Genomic DNA, 15,161 nt, shown 5'->3' on the forward strand with positions numbered 1-15,161 from the left:
TTTGATAAATCACATCCTAAGAGACATAATCCAATTGCAATTCTGTAAGAAGCATATATGACATCAGAAGTAACTCCAGAAAATGTCAGGACTCTCAGAGATGGTGTAAATACAGTAATACAAGATCTTTGTTATTTTCATGAGAATTCCCTCAACAGGGATGGTAAAATCAATAGATTTAACATCATTAAATTGTATTTGTCATTTTTCAAGATTAAAAAGAGGTATCCTGGATTCCTCTTTTGTCTTAGGAGTAAGAATCACCCCTTGAATGACCTGTCATTACTTTTTTTTAATACTTTGATGGATTTACTAGAAAGCCTACTTTAGGATGAAAGCTCAGTTGTAGTGCATGAAATGTGCAGTGCCTGAAATTCTGTCATCGAGGCACATGAGAAGCCTGTATGTGAGAAGTACCTGAAAGCTGAGATACACATACCAAAAAATGCCTTAAGAAAAATAAAACCACAACAAACAATCCAAAAGAAAGCAAATAAAAAAGCTTCTATGTGGCAATTTCTTCCTCTTGAAAGAGAAGCAAATGAACACACAACAGAAAGACAATGAGGGAGAGGATGCTTCTATTGGAGACTCAATTTGCTGGTAAACTTTTTAGTGAGTCAGACAAAGAGCTGAAATATGTCAATACAGTATGTGGGCTGTTGCTGTGGATATTTCATTTCCTGGGGGACTGGGGGAAATCTATTAAAAAAACAAATAGTTGCAACAAAAATGTTGACCAGGCTGTTCCTTTTTATTGCATTGATTTTATTTGTTGTGGTGGGCTACAGAATTCTCACTAATTAAAATAAATGAGTATTACAGAGAAAAATTTGCTAAAGAAAGATTTAAAGGAAGAAGTTTTGGAAATCAGATTTCATACATTTATGGAATGGTTTGATTTGGAAGGTCCTTCACAGATCATCTCTGGGCAAGCTGTTCCTGTGCCTCCCCACTCTCACTGTAAAAAATGTCTTTTATATGATCAAAATCTATGCTCCTTCACTTTAAAATAATTCCTATTTTTTTATCACTAAATGCCTTTGTAAATGGTCTGTCTCCAGCTCTGTTGTAGACATACTTTCTGTACTGGAAGGTGATAGGAGTTTCCCTTGGAATGTCCTCTTCTCCAGGCTGAACAACTTTCTCATTTTGTCTTCATAGGAGAGAAACTCCAGCCCTTTGAGCATCTTTGTGCCCTTCTCTAGACCTGGTCTAACAGATTCATTTTTTTCTTGTGCAGGGGACCCCAGAGCTGGACACAGTACTCCAGATGGGGTATCACAAGAGTGGAGTAGTAGGGTGAATCACCTCCCTTGACCTGCTGGACAACTTTCTTTTATGCAGCCCAGGAAGCTCTTTTTATCCTTAATATTTACCTTCAAGATCTGTCAAGAGAAATTCTTGATAGGGGAAAGAGAAAGACAGAATGAAATAGAAAAGATTAATTAAATTAATTAGGAAAACTCAGGTTGGACCTGACCTAAATATAGGTCAGAGCAATTCTGTTGAGATGTGCATATTCAAAGGAAAGTAGGAGCTCTTTGGTTTCACTTCCTTTTTTTCCATTGTCAGTCAACATCCTAATCCAGAAGACAATATAAGACTTAAATGCAGATGAGACAGCAGTAAATACCCCACCCCATCAACAGCAGTTTGTTTTGGGTCTGTATTAGTCTTAAATCATTAGTGTAATTGCTTCTTTTACTTGAGCTGGTTTTTTCTACCCAAATCCTCCCATCATAGCTTGTTCATGGCAGAGGACAGAGCTCCACTTCAGTGTATGTTCTGGCTCTCCATACCACCTTGGAGGTGCACCAGGGCAATACTGATCTCAATTAGAATCCATAATCTACATTTATACAAAGTTAAATATGTATTATTTTTTTCAGTCATTAATCATGCTTTTTCTCATACTCTGATTTGAATGGATAAAAAAAATCTCCTTCAATCTTCTTTGATAACACAGAAGTGAACCAAGTCTTAGTATCAGCTTCAGGATGATTTGAACTGATACCTAGGTGGCAATGACTGACAAGGAAGAAAGCAATTGTACATTGATTATTCTGAAATTACACTAGAATGAGATAGTTGTGATAAATGCATCTGTAGATATGCTTTATAACTGGAATGTGTTAATTACTGTTCTGAGATAAAGCTAATTGCTGGAAAAAATTCAGCCACTGCTTATAGAAAAACATAGAAGCAGAGAATCATATAAAAAAACAATTTTAAAGGGACCTATATGGGTCATCAAATCCAACTCCTTGCTCCTCTCTGCCTCTTGCTAAACCATGTAACTAAGAGCATCATGCAGATGCTGCTTGAGCCTTGGTAGGCTTGATGCCACGGCCACTTCCCTGGGGAGCTTGTTCAGGTGACCCAGCACCCTCTGGGTGAAGAACCTTCTGTTAAAGTCCAGTCTGAACTTCATCTGACACAATGTCAAGATGTCAACCCTTCAGGTCACCAGAGAGGAGATCAGCTCTTCCTCCTCTGCTGTTCCTCTGGAGGAAGTGGAGAATGAGGAGGGCACCCTCAGCCTTCTCTCCTCTGAACGAGCCAAGTGACTTCAGCTGCTCCTCCTGTCCTGCCCTGGACACCTTTCACCACCCTGGTCTCTCATCTCTGGACACACCCCAAGACCTTTATATTCTTCTTTTACTGAGGCACCCAAAACTGCCCCAGGACTCGAGATGAGGTGTCCCCATCCCAGAGCAGAGTGGGACAATCCCTCCCTTGCCCCTTGGCAATGCTGTGCTGATGTCCCAGCACAGGGTTGGCTCTCCTGGCTGCCAGGGCACTGCTGGCTCACGTTCATCTTGCTTCAACCAGATCCCCAGATCTTTCTGGGGGGCTGCTTTCCAGCCTCTCCTCCAAAAATTTATGTCTTGTGTCACTTGTAGCATTAAACTACATCATTATGTCAATTTTTCTCCATTTTATACATGGAAAGTATGCAATAAAACTTGATAAAGAAGTTTTCTCATAGCTATGCAAGGAAATAATGTATTTTACAAACAGCATGCACCAAGCCTGTGACCTAATCCCTGGTCTGTTCAATTAGATCTTGACACCTTCTTTTTAAAGGATAAAAAAAATCTGCAATTCAACTGAGAGTGGTATAGTGCATAAAAATGCATTTTCACAGCACTTTTCATTAAGATATAATATATAATATATTCAGGCAGGTGTCAGTGCTGTGAAATGTCAAATACTTTTATTTTTTCTTTTAGAGGGCTTTTAAATATTAGCACAGCAAAACTGCTATTTAATTGAAATTCCCTTTGCTGTCACTCAGACAAACAGAAGGATTAAAACATCAATTAAATGGTGATTATGGCACTGTGTTACTTTGTAGAATCTGAAATTAAATGTTTAAGAATAAACTTTTGTGGAAGACACTGTTGAATAACTATTGGAGGAAGCAATCCCAAGCTTAATATCTGAAAAAATTTATTCTGAAATATCATTTTATGTGTATTTTATGAAGAAAATGAATGTTTTTACTTCAATTTTTGAGAGTACCAACAAAGTATGATAAATTAAATAGAACTAGAAATAAAACTGAGGAAGTAAGTTTTTCCCTAAAGAATCTATGCAAATTCAGGCTCTAGCCTCCAAAACAGAGCTGAAAATAGATGCTCATCTTTGCAGCTCAGGCCATTCCCTTGGAGTGCAGGATAGCTACTGGGGACAGTGAAGATGATGAATGTCCAGTACAATTTAAAGTAGAATTTTTTGCTCAGTACACATAAGTGCATGCTTTCATGCTCCATCTAATGCAAAACAGACATGGTCACTGCAGTCCTGGAATGCAGATATTGAAAGGAAATCTCTTCCTGGATCCTGTGTGGGTACATCCATGACAATTTATGCACAACTTCAGAAGATTTTCCAAGAGGTGATAACTCAGTGCCTGAATGCAGTTTCCCTGTTTGCCAGGTTGGTGCAAGGCAGGCTTTGCAAAAAACTGGGAAGCTCACAACCAGCAGACATTTCCAAAATTTACCATGAATGGTCCTAAAAGCTGAAAGTAGGGAAGGCTGGGGAAGATTTCATATTTGAATGATCTTCTAGACATGTTGCAAAAATTTTCAGTGTTGACTGCCAGCCATGAAGAGTGATCCAGTCATGCCTTAAACTTTGTGTAATTGTAGTCACATGATAAAATAGCAGGTTTTCAGCACTTTTATCACAAAAATGCAGGTAAAGAGGCATTTTCCCAATGTGTTAACTGCTCCAGGCAATAACCCCTCTCGTTTGCACAGCTTGCTGGTGAGGGACTGGCACACCAGGTTCCTGACATCCTGGTTCCTGACCAGGATGATGCTCTAGTCCTTCTTTGATGGGCTGGTTCAGTGCTCTGGCTTCCCCTGATGAAGTTACCAGTGTTTTCCTTCACATCCCCTTGTTCCTCAGCATATTTAATTTATTTAGCCTTTGGTCAGATAACAGTGTCAGTGCAAACTCTGCAGAAAGCACATCTTGGGTATCTGGTAGCTAATATTATTACCAAACTGCACTCCTGGAAAATGCCACTGGCTTGCTGCATATTCTTATCAACTTCTTCAACAAGTTATTTCAATGTCTGCTCTCAACTGATAAAATGTGATTAATACAAATGCATGTAGTTTTCATAATGAAGCAGCCCAGTTTCTAATCCATTACTAATGTGCAAACATAATTACTAAGGTAAATTTCTAATGCTTTGAAGACTGAAGGCACAATCTTTTTATTGGTGTTTCTTCTGTATCAATATCTCAGGCTTGCATTGTGCTGCCTGTGCTATTTCTGTGCCACACTAAAATAAGTCAGTTCCTTTTCTCTAGAATTGTGTGTCAACTTCTGTTCAAATTTGATAAGCACTCTCTCATAATGCAAATGTTGTGTACTGCATGGGTGACTGGAGGTATGGAAATTTTCTTCTTGCTGGAACAAAACAGGGGTATATTTTTGATATGGATATGATAATAGAGGAGGTGCCTGCAAGTTCTTCTGACTTTCAGCCCATCTACACTGTGTCTGATAACTGTGAGAAGACAAATAATTTGGAAGCTTCTACCTCAACTTTCTTTGAAAATAAATGTTGCCACGGATGTCTAAAGCTTATAAAAAGAAATGTGCCGTAGGGTAGAGTGGCTGTAGTCAAAGACCTTAATAGCCTAAATGTCTAGCAAGAGAGTTCAATTCTCAGAACCTACTGTGAGTCTGAAACAGGGAAAGGATAAACAGCTGGTGGGGGAGAAGATGGGCTCAGGGGGAGAGGATCCAGTGCTGTGGTTCCTGTAGGGATTTCAATGACACAAATAAACGAGTCTGAGCTGCTGCAGCAGATCCTCCCTACGGGCATGGTCAACTCTGAGGGACTTTAAAGGAATGCATGTTGTTTTTTCTCCTTGCCAACACAATTCCTGTGCCAGGTATTGTGTTTCTATAGCAACACAAATTTACTTCAAGAGACAGTTTGCACAAAAGGAGACCAAAGGCTCCAAGTCTGAGTACACTGATTTAGAGAACTGTGTGGGCCATCCACATCCACTGCTGTGGTGGGCTGACCACCAGGCACCCAGCAAAGCTACTCTGACAGCTGGACAGGGGAGAGAAGATACAATGAAAGGCTTGTGGGATGAGGTAAGGACAGGGGATGATCACCCACCAGTAACTATCATAGGGAAACAGACTTGACCAGGGGATATTAATTTAATTTATCAAATCAATTCAGAAATAAAATGAAATCTTGAAACATTTGCTCCCCAGTCCTCCCTTCCCAGGTGCAATTTTGCTCTCAAATTCTCTACCTCTTCCTCTGCAGTAATTCAGGGGGACAAGGAATGGGAGCTGCAATCAGTTCATCACATTTCTGCTGCTCTTTCCTCACAGTTTCTCTCTGCTCTAGAGCAAGGTGCCTCCCACAGGGCACACATTAACTTCTCCAGTGTTCTCCAGAACTTCTCACTGTTCTCCAGATCCCTTCCCACACGCTGCAACTCTTGATGAATTGCTCCAGTGCCATCCCTCCCATGGGGTCAGTCATCAGGAACTGTGCTCCAGTGTGGGCTTCCCTTTGGAGCACAGCTCCTGCCAGGACCCTGCTCCAGCCTGGGATCCTCTCTCCATGGCTCACAGCTCCTGCCAGCACCCTGCTCCAGCCTGGGATCCTCTCTCCATGGCTCACAGCTCCTGCCAGGACCCTGCTCCAGCCTGGGATCCTCTCTCCATGGCTCACAGCTCCTGCCAGGACCCTGCTCCAGCCTGAAATCCTCTCTCCATGGCTCACAGCTCCTGCCAGGACCCTGCTCCAGCCTGGGCTTCCCATGGGGTCACAGCTCCTTCAGGCACCCCTGATGCAGTGAGCCCTGCAGGGGCTGCAGGGGGATCTCTACAGGGCTGTCGCTTTCACTTCTATCTCTCTTCTCTCTGCCCACAATTTCTATTGTGCAGTAACTTCACCCCTTTTTAAATATTCATCCCAGGTGTTGTCACTGTGGCAGAAGGTTCAGCCTTGGCCAGAGTTGGGTCCATCATGAAGCTGTGGCATTGGCTCTGGGCTGGGAGAAGCTTCTGGCAGCTTCCTAAGTAGTTCCCCCTTAGTGCTGAAACCTGCCTGGAGCCTTCACCACCCTCAGATATGGCTGTGGCCACAGTCACAGACAACCAGGCTCCCACGGGGTTTGGGTTCATTCTCTCTGCCTGGAACATTTTCAGCTGTTTTTCAAATGACAGCAGTTGCTCTCAAGCAGAACAGGATCCCACAGCACACTAAAGTCTGAAGTTAAACAAATACATTGTTTGCTATCTGGAAATACACAGGCTGCAGAATTTAAGGGGAATAATTTACTAACCTAAATTAGCAGTTACCTGTGAAAAGGGAAATAATTACCATGCTCAGCTGAGCATAGATGATTGAAATATGCTAAATTCTAATATTTTTTGATGATTCTTTTACAAATAATGTCCCATGAAGCCACAGAAAAAAAAAAAAGTTATGTCAACAAGAGTTCTGCCTGCCTTCTGCTCCAGAAATTCAAGCCTTTGGATCCATGCAGAACAAAGGCATCCATGTCTGAGATCATCCTGAAATCCCTCTACATGGGTTCCCTATTTATTTTCCTTTTTTGAAAAAAATTATTTTGTTTGGTTTGGTTTTTATTTTTATTTTTATTTTGTTTTTGGTTTTTTGTTTTGTTTTGATTTGATTTTTCTCAACTTATTTGCCAGTATTCCCACCAAGAACAGGCCAAAAAAGGTTAGTATGAAACTATTATATGAAACTATTACTCCATACTCTGACACATTACCAGTTTTACCCCATTCCTATTGAAACAATGGTCTTGATTTGACAATCTATTTTTTACCTTAGGGTATTTTCCAAGGTGCAAGAGGGAACATGGGCACTGATCAGAGAAGGTATCACCTCCTGGGGAGCTGTGTCTGAAGATGAGGAGAGAAAAAAGAAAAACCCTGGCTGGATCTTTTATTATCCTTCCTTTCCTTTTTTTCATTTGGTCCTAATTTTCTTCCATTGCCTTGCTGCTTTTTCAACAGCTTGATTTTCCTTCCTAAAGTGAATGATAATGAATGCTGGGTCTTCTGGTAGCAACTGGCCCAATTCTGTCTGCAAAGTGAGTCTAAATCTGTAATTGCATTAATGGTGTTCTTTGCTCCTTGGAATTCCTTTATTTTTAAACTTTATGAATTCTTTACTCTCTTTCTCTCTCTTTTTCAGCTAAATAATTAGAATTCCTCCCTTCTCTGTCATTGGCTTGCTAATTCTGAGAAGCTCACAGTGCTTTTACAGAATTTTAGCTCAGCAATGGGTGTGCTGAAGGGCATTACCATCACCCCAGTACTGCTCTCACATTTTGTAGATGCAGGTCTCTGCTCTTGTTATCTCCATTGTGAATGTTCATCATGGCCAGCTTACCACCTCTTCACTATAAAATGAGATGGGAAATCCATCTTTGTGGAGTCCTCAAGTATGGTCCCAGTTAACCCATGCTGCACTACATTGTAAAATATTCTCATTTGCTATGAAATTCCTTGCTGACTTCAGTGGCAGCAGACTGTGTTCTAAAACACCAATTCCACTCAAATAAATGGAAAATAAATTCTGTCTGGGACTTAATGCAGATAGCATGTTATGCTTGGGATTTATTTTTTTTCTTCTTACATGGTCTTTGGTTTCCATTTTCCTTTATCAATGTTTTTCTTTGGTGAAATCATTAGAACTTGGTGGTCTTTTTTCACATTGTCCTTCTCCTCCTCTCTGTCTTTTATTTTGTACTGTCTGAGGACCCAAAGAATGGAGTGTCATTTACCATCACAGCACAAAGTTCTAGGAGAGATGTGTAAGTTTGAATTAGGGGGTACCACTGTAATTGAATGTGTGTTTGTGCACACTGTGTCGTGCATATCATACTGTTCTTGTAGGAAGAATTGAAAAAAATAAGAAAAATAAAAAACCTAAATGCCTGATTTCAGTTTACATGGATATTTTAAACATATTTTGGCTTTAAAAGCATCACTAGTCTTCAAAAAGGTTAAAAAAAAAAACAACAAAAAACAAAAAAATCAACCAGACTGGGCACAGAGAGAGAATCAGTGAATGCCCCATCCCTGGGAGTGTTGAGGGCCAGGCTGGATGGAGCTTGGAGCAGCCTGGTCTAGTGGAATGTGTCCCTGCCTAGAGCAGGGGGGGTGGAATGAGATAATATTTGAAGTCACTTCCAACATAAACCATTCCATGATTCTAATAGTAAACATTAAGTTATTTTTCTGCATTTGTGATCCATACCTATTCCTGCCACTGCCCTCCATTAAGTTCTGTTTAGCTCCCTCCAAGCTGGGGCAGAGTTTATAAAAAGTGTAAAGAAATTGTGATATTTGTAGTTTTTTTAGTTCAGGACTGAAGGTGTTTCCTGTAAATGTGGGAAGGAGTAGAGACAATGAGACAAGGTATTGATGGTGTGAATATATAAAAATCTGAATGTGCCAGATACTATTCCAATTAGATAACTTTCTTTTTCTTTTTTTTTTTTTTTCCAAAGAATAAGCAAAAGTATAATTTTTGTAATTGTAATGGCACATACAACCTTAATGAGCTGAAACAAAGGCAGCAACCTTTCAGAATGTATTCTCTTCTGAATAAGGGAATGTGATAAACCCACTACTAATTAGACCAAATATATTCTTCTGAAATGGCTCCAAAGAGGGTTCCTCTTCCAAAACTGGGTTTGGTAATCCAAAGATGCTGCATTATTGAAAGGACCATTACACTTCCAGTCGTAAAAACACATTCTGTGTTTACTTAGGTTCTTATTTATTTACAATTCCTTTTATATTTTGTTTTTTTTTTTTTTTTCTTGTGGTGACACTCTCGCTCTCTCTGAAGTCAATAGGAAAAGATATGAGTCTCAGCATTGAGAATATATTATATACACCTCAAACTCTCCCTAATGTATATGAGGGAGTTGCACAGACTGAAAATGGGAACTAAAATCATTGTCCTGCCTAGAGCCTTCTAATTCAAATATTTGGACTCTTAGATATGGTTGCTGGATGACTGTGAAGAGTGTGTGGGATCCTTCTCATGTAACACAGAATGACAGAATAATTTGTATTGAAATGAACCCTAAAATCAATCACCTGGCTCCAATCCTTTACCCTCAGAGAGACCTGCAGGGCATGCAGCAAAGCCCAGGCTAAGATAGGGGTGGGAGATTTTTGTGTTTGAGTTTTGGCCTTTGAGATGCCTCACTGCACCAGTGTGCAGGGAGATCACATCCATTCTCTTATCTTTTGATTAATACAGGAGGCAGCAGCCAAAACACAGGAACAGAGGAATACAGTGCTCTGTGCTGTAGAGGAGTGACTTCATCTCTGTGTTTCACATCCACTGCCCCAAACAAGAGTGTCATGTCCCTCAGTCCCATGGCAGCACAGCCCTCTTCTCAAACCTGACACAAGGGCTTTGAGACAGGCAGGGAACAGTTCCTGAACACACATCTACACTCAGGGACAAGAACAATGTGTGTCACAGAGCTGACATGATACAGGCTTTGCCTACCAACCTATTAGTCTGATGTTCTTTTTGAAGAGCAAACAGAAGGTGAAAACACGTCAAACAAGCTTGAATAACTCCAAATCTCCTGACATAATGGATTTACCAATGATCTTAAAACAAACAGATGGAAATCTGAGAATGGAATTTTTTGGGGGCAGGGAATAGAGTCTGGTTCTCAATTTAGACTTTAGATAAAAAATCAGCTGTAAAAAATCTTCAGGAAACACAGCCATATATTTATCTTTTTGTTTAAGCGTTCAAGGCCAGATTGGCTCAGGTTTTGAGGAAACTGGTCTAGCAGGGGGATTGAGACTAAAAATCCCTTGAGGTCCCTTCCAACCCAGGCATCCTGTGGTTCTCTGTGGCATGTTCACTGGGGACAGATGCAGTGCTGATGCACACTGGGAAGGGAAAGAGAAGGCAATTGGTGTCTGTGTCACTGCAAGGCTTTTGCCATGACCCACAGCACTACACAGCACCTGGTGCAGATGTGATCCCAAACAAGCTCCTTCAAAAGAAAAAGTCAGGAAACTTATGTATCCAAAGGCTGCAGAAAACCCAGATATGAAAATCCCAGATACTGTTGTGGGATCTACCTTCTCTGTTCTGCAAAAGAAAACTAAATCCTTCCTGACATTTCCATGTCATGGCAGGTCACCCCACTCATAATTTGCTCTAATTGGCGCAGTGACGCACTTCACCTGCAGGCAAACAGCAACTCAGAGTGGTGTGAAATCCTCTGCTCTTTCTGACAAAGCATCAGAGCTTTCACACTGTTCTCTGCATCCAAAGGACCAGGATCAGGATAATTGAGAGGCATTTTCTTTGGGTACACATAGAAATTAAAAGCCAAACCCACTGTGTAACAAATGACATACATCAGGGTGCGTGAAGGTGAAGGTTCTTCTGCAGGATCCTTAGGGGCTTCAGGACTTTAGTTAGCCTTTGTGTGCCACATACATACATAATTTCCCTGACTGAATCATGCAAAGAGCACTTTGACCCTGCAGCTCCTTGCTGGAGCTATGTGCTATTCCTCAGATGAGCCTTTCAGACAGAGTCTTCCAGGAGTACATCTACTTTCTGCAATTTGGGGCAATAAACAGTGAGGAGAGAGAGAGAAATCAAGTCCCTGGATATATATCTCCAGGCTTTCTTTGATCCTATCCTAGTTTTTCAACTTGATTTAAAGCTAGATGCTGCAGCTATTTTAAAATTTAAAGAAAACTATGCCTCAAAAATAATATTAAAGGAAAACAATTTTAGGAGTATGAGGTGACTTTCAGGGTCATAAAGTCCAGTCCTCAAACTCACAGGGAATGATGCAATTAATGTTTGGTCAGCAAAACATACTTCAAACCCTGGGGCAAAAAATATTTTCAAAGAGTCTACCTGAATGTTAAATTTTACAGTGTGAGAACAAAATCTCCAAATATATGTCAAAGAAAAAGGACAAGAGAGACGTTAAGTGTTGCCAATGTACTCACCTCCTGCAAAGCCAGCAATGATTTAGGGAAAAATTAAATAAGCAAACCATACTGCAGGTCTGTAGAGCTTGGTTCTATGAATTGTTTTCTGCCTACAGCCTGGCACACATTTCCACCCTGAGTGCATGTTGAAGCATTGCCATCCAGATTCTGGAGGAAATTCTGTTTCATTCCTGTCACCAATGCATTCCACCATGCACCTCTGGGTAAACTCTCACATATCAGAGGAAAACAAGGAAACAGACACCACCAGTAACTAAAAACAGAAAGAAATAATGAGCAAGGAAAGGAAAATAATCAGATTTTTTTACCTCAAATATTGGAAGTCACTAAGGGAAACTGCAAAACATGAAGTACAGATTAAACACAAGGCAAGTAAAGAGCAGCCAGGTCTCCTTTTAGACCTTTGACATAACACGTTGGTTCAAGTCCCTGAAACCTTCTTTCAAGACTCACTTTTCCTACTTTTTATTCAAGATACTGAGAACACCTTTTACTTAATTTCATTCCCTCAGCTGTAACAAGGCACAATGCATCATCCAGCATCCTCTTGTAGCAGCTGGAATGAAAGATTTTCCTTGGAGTCTGGCTGCATAATAGTGCTTTGCCTCCTCATTAAAATAAATCACACAAAGTGTTGTCATTGCATGCTCTGGGCTTAAAAACAAGTCCTCAGGTCCTTCATATCTTAAGGGACAGGCATGAAGGTAAACTGTGAAAGGCACATGGAGAATGCAGAGAAAAATGTTCACAAAGGGAGTGAGAATAAACTTTCAGTGTACCTACTTTTAAAAATTCAACCTCTGGAGTGTATTAAGGAGTTCCTAACATTTTGCATGACGTTGATTAATTTGCTGCAGTGAAAAACTTCAAATGATCATGCATTTGGGATTGGCTACTTCCTTTCTCCCATAGAAATTGGAAACAGAATAATGAAATAGCCTCTAGGAATGGGGTTGCTACATTTTGAGGATTCAACTGATATTTATATGTGACACTGGGGAGAGACAGATGCTTCTATTTACAGATAGATGCTTCTATTAATATTTTATATATCTATATCTAATCTATTTATCTATCTGTATCTATAGCTATATGTCTATATCTGTATCTATCTCTCTATCTATCTATATCTATTTTAATATATATGTGTGTGTGTGTTGCATATATAAATGTGGAATATAAGTGTGCATATGTGCCAGAAGCAGTCAAAAGCATCACAGTATCATTTTTTTTTACCTTCTCCCCTTCCCGTAAATGCTAAGCAAAATATCCTAAAACATCACACACAAATCTCAGTGGATTTTCTTTTTTTCCCAAGGTCTGGGTACTGAGTCCTAACCTTTGCTCCCACCTCCAGGATACTGTAAGCAGTGTGTGGGACTCTGCCTGCTCCTGGCACAGGTCACCCTGAGATATTATTAAATATTACACAAGATGTTTATGTTCTGGGGAAGCCCTGGAGCCCTGAAGCTCTGCCTAGTGACTGAGACACGTTTCCCACCTCACTAGATGGCACTATTAACTTAAAATCATGGCACAGTTCACCCAGAGCCTGTCTCCAAGCCTCAGACCTAGAAAAGAAATAGCAAAGGGTCTCTGTGTGAGGAAAGGGAGGCAGAGTGGAGGCTGTTGCCATAATAGACTAGATTTTTAATTTTTCCAGGTTCTAAACCAGTTGCACTTCTGAAAATGGTGGAGGGCACTTAAAGCCAGATGAGAAAAGCCCCAGGCTAATTTGGCTAACTTGCATCTGCTCACAGAAAGGTCTAAGCTGAATCCTGGGTGGGCTGGCTCCTTTCTCAGCTCCTGCCCAGGAGCCTCTGGAGTGTTTGCAACTGCAGAGGAAGAATAAACACAATGCAAGTTGCCTCATTAAGTTGTTACTGTCCTTAAAGCCTTGAAACCTGTGGGATCAGCCCTGGACCATTAATTTATAGTAATGAAAATGAAAAGAAGGTGCTCATTTGGAAAATCACAGTTAATTAAATTATGATCTGAAAGCAGCAGCAGTTTTCTGTCCCTTAGTGAGCTGATATTATTTGTCTCTTATGGCTGGTTAGTGGGAGAAATTACTATTTGTGGCAGGATCCTTTCCAGTTTGGGTCAAAAAGCAAGGGGATGCATCAATTTGTTTATATAATTGTACTGTCTGACTGTGCTCTCCCTTTGTCTGTGGCATATTCAGTCTCTCCTGCCCAGTCTGTGGTGTTGGGCTGCTGCTGGGGTCACTGGAGCTGTGAAAAGGGTGTGAGAGTCCCCTCATAGCCCCTGGGTTGGAAGTTTGTCAGCATGAGCTCAGGGCCAGGATGAGATGCTCCAGGCACAAATAAAGTCAGGAGCAGAATCCACTGCTTACCTCTGGGAGTCCAGAAAGGTCAGGCTGATGCTGGTACCTCCTCAGAATGATGCTGATGGGTTAGCACTCAGGGATGGGGGCTGCAGTGGTTAGACTTACACTTCTGAGAAGTCTGGAGTGGAGTCCCATGCTCAATGCCTTCTCCTAGGCAGGCACCACTATCAGACAGCTTCTCCTGGCACTGCCATAAAGAAGTAAAACTATCTCAGAAATTATGGATGCAATAAATACTTCTGGTACCCTCTGAAGCCTTAGCAGTGACTAAACTGGTGTGTATTGCTGGTGAGGGCAGAGCAAAGGTGGAATCATTGCTCCAGGATTCTGCATAAGGAAATGAACACTGGAAAACTAAGAGATTCAGATTCTCCAGCTCCTAAATTAATTAATGACCCCTGAAGAAGGTGCTTGGATTCCCTGCAGAGTGAAGATGAAGAGGTAGGAACATAGTAATACAAAGGACATTATCTTGAACAGAGTGTAGCAAAACCAAGTGCTGAAAAAGGGGCTGAAAACCACAGTTCTCTCAAAGATTTTGCAGCTTACCTCTGGACTGCCCTGAGATTTTAATTTCTTCTCAGGGTTCATTTCTTCTGGGAATTCATTGCTCCAAATCCTCCAACATTCTGCAAGGAATGCTCAGTTCTCCTCATTTCAATGTCTAGCAAATAGAGATACAAGGAATTCCAGGAATTCTGCTCTGCCTTCTCATGGAGAGAGAGAGACCTTTATGATAATGTTAAGACTCACCTTGTGAAAGAGGGAATGCAAATCCAATTACTATGCAAATATTTTAACATAAAATAAAATGAAACAACTGATTTGTCCATGTTCACCTCCCTTCTCCCCCTCCCTTTCCTTCAGGATACTTCATTGCCTGATGATTACAGCTAAATCTTAAGGGATTAGAGATGGGATATTGAAATACATTTAGACCTTCTCCATCCAAATGATGATAATGTCTGAGGGAAGAACACTGTATGACACTGAATTTCTTATGGGGGGAATATGAAAGATATTATATGACAGGCTTTATTTGCCATTTTGTTGGGGTTTTTTTCTTTGTTGTCAAAGAAAGCTCTTTGTCTCTGAGATGCTGGAGATTTTGTGCTATTTCTGTTGAAAGCTGCAGACTACAGCAAGAGCAACTGTGAGGAAGGGAGCGTGGGAGGGAATGAATAATAAAAAACCAAGAGGATTTAATAAAAATTGGAATATATTGACATGGTAAAGGCAGGAACTCAATAAAGAA

This window comes from Erithacus rubecula (genome assembly GCF_903797595.1).
Source record: "Erithacus rubecula genome assembly, chromosome: 3".
Taxonomy (NCBI): Eukaryota; Metazoa; Chordata; class Aves; order Passeriformes; family Muscicapidae; genus Erithacus; species Erithacus rubecula.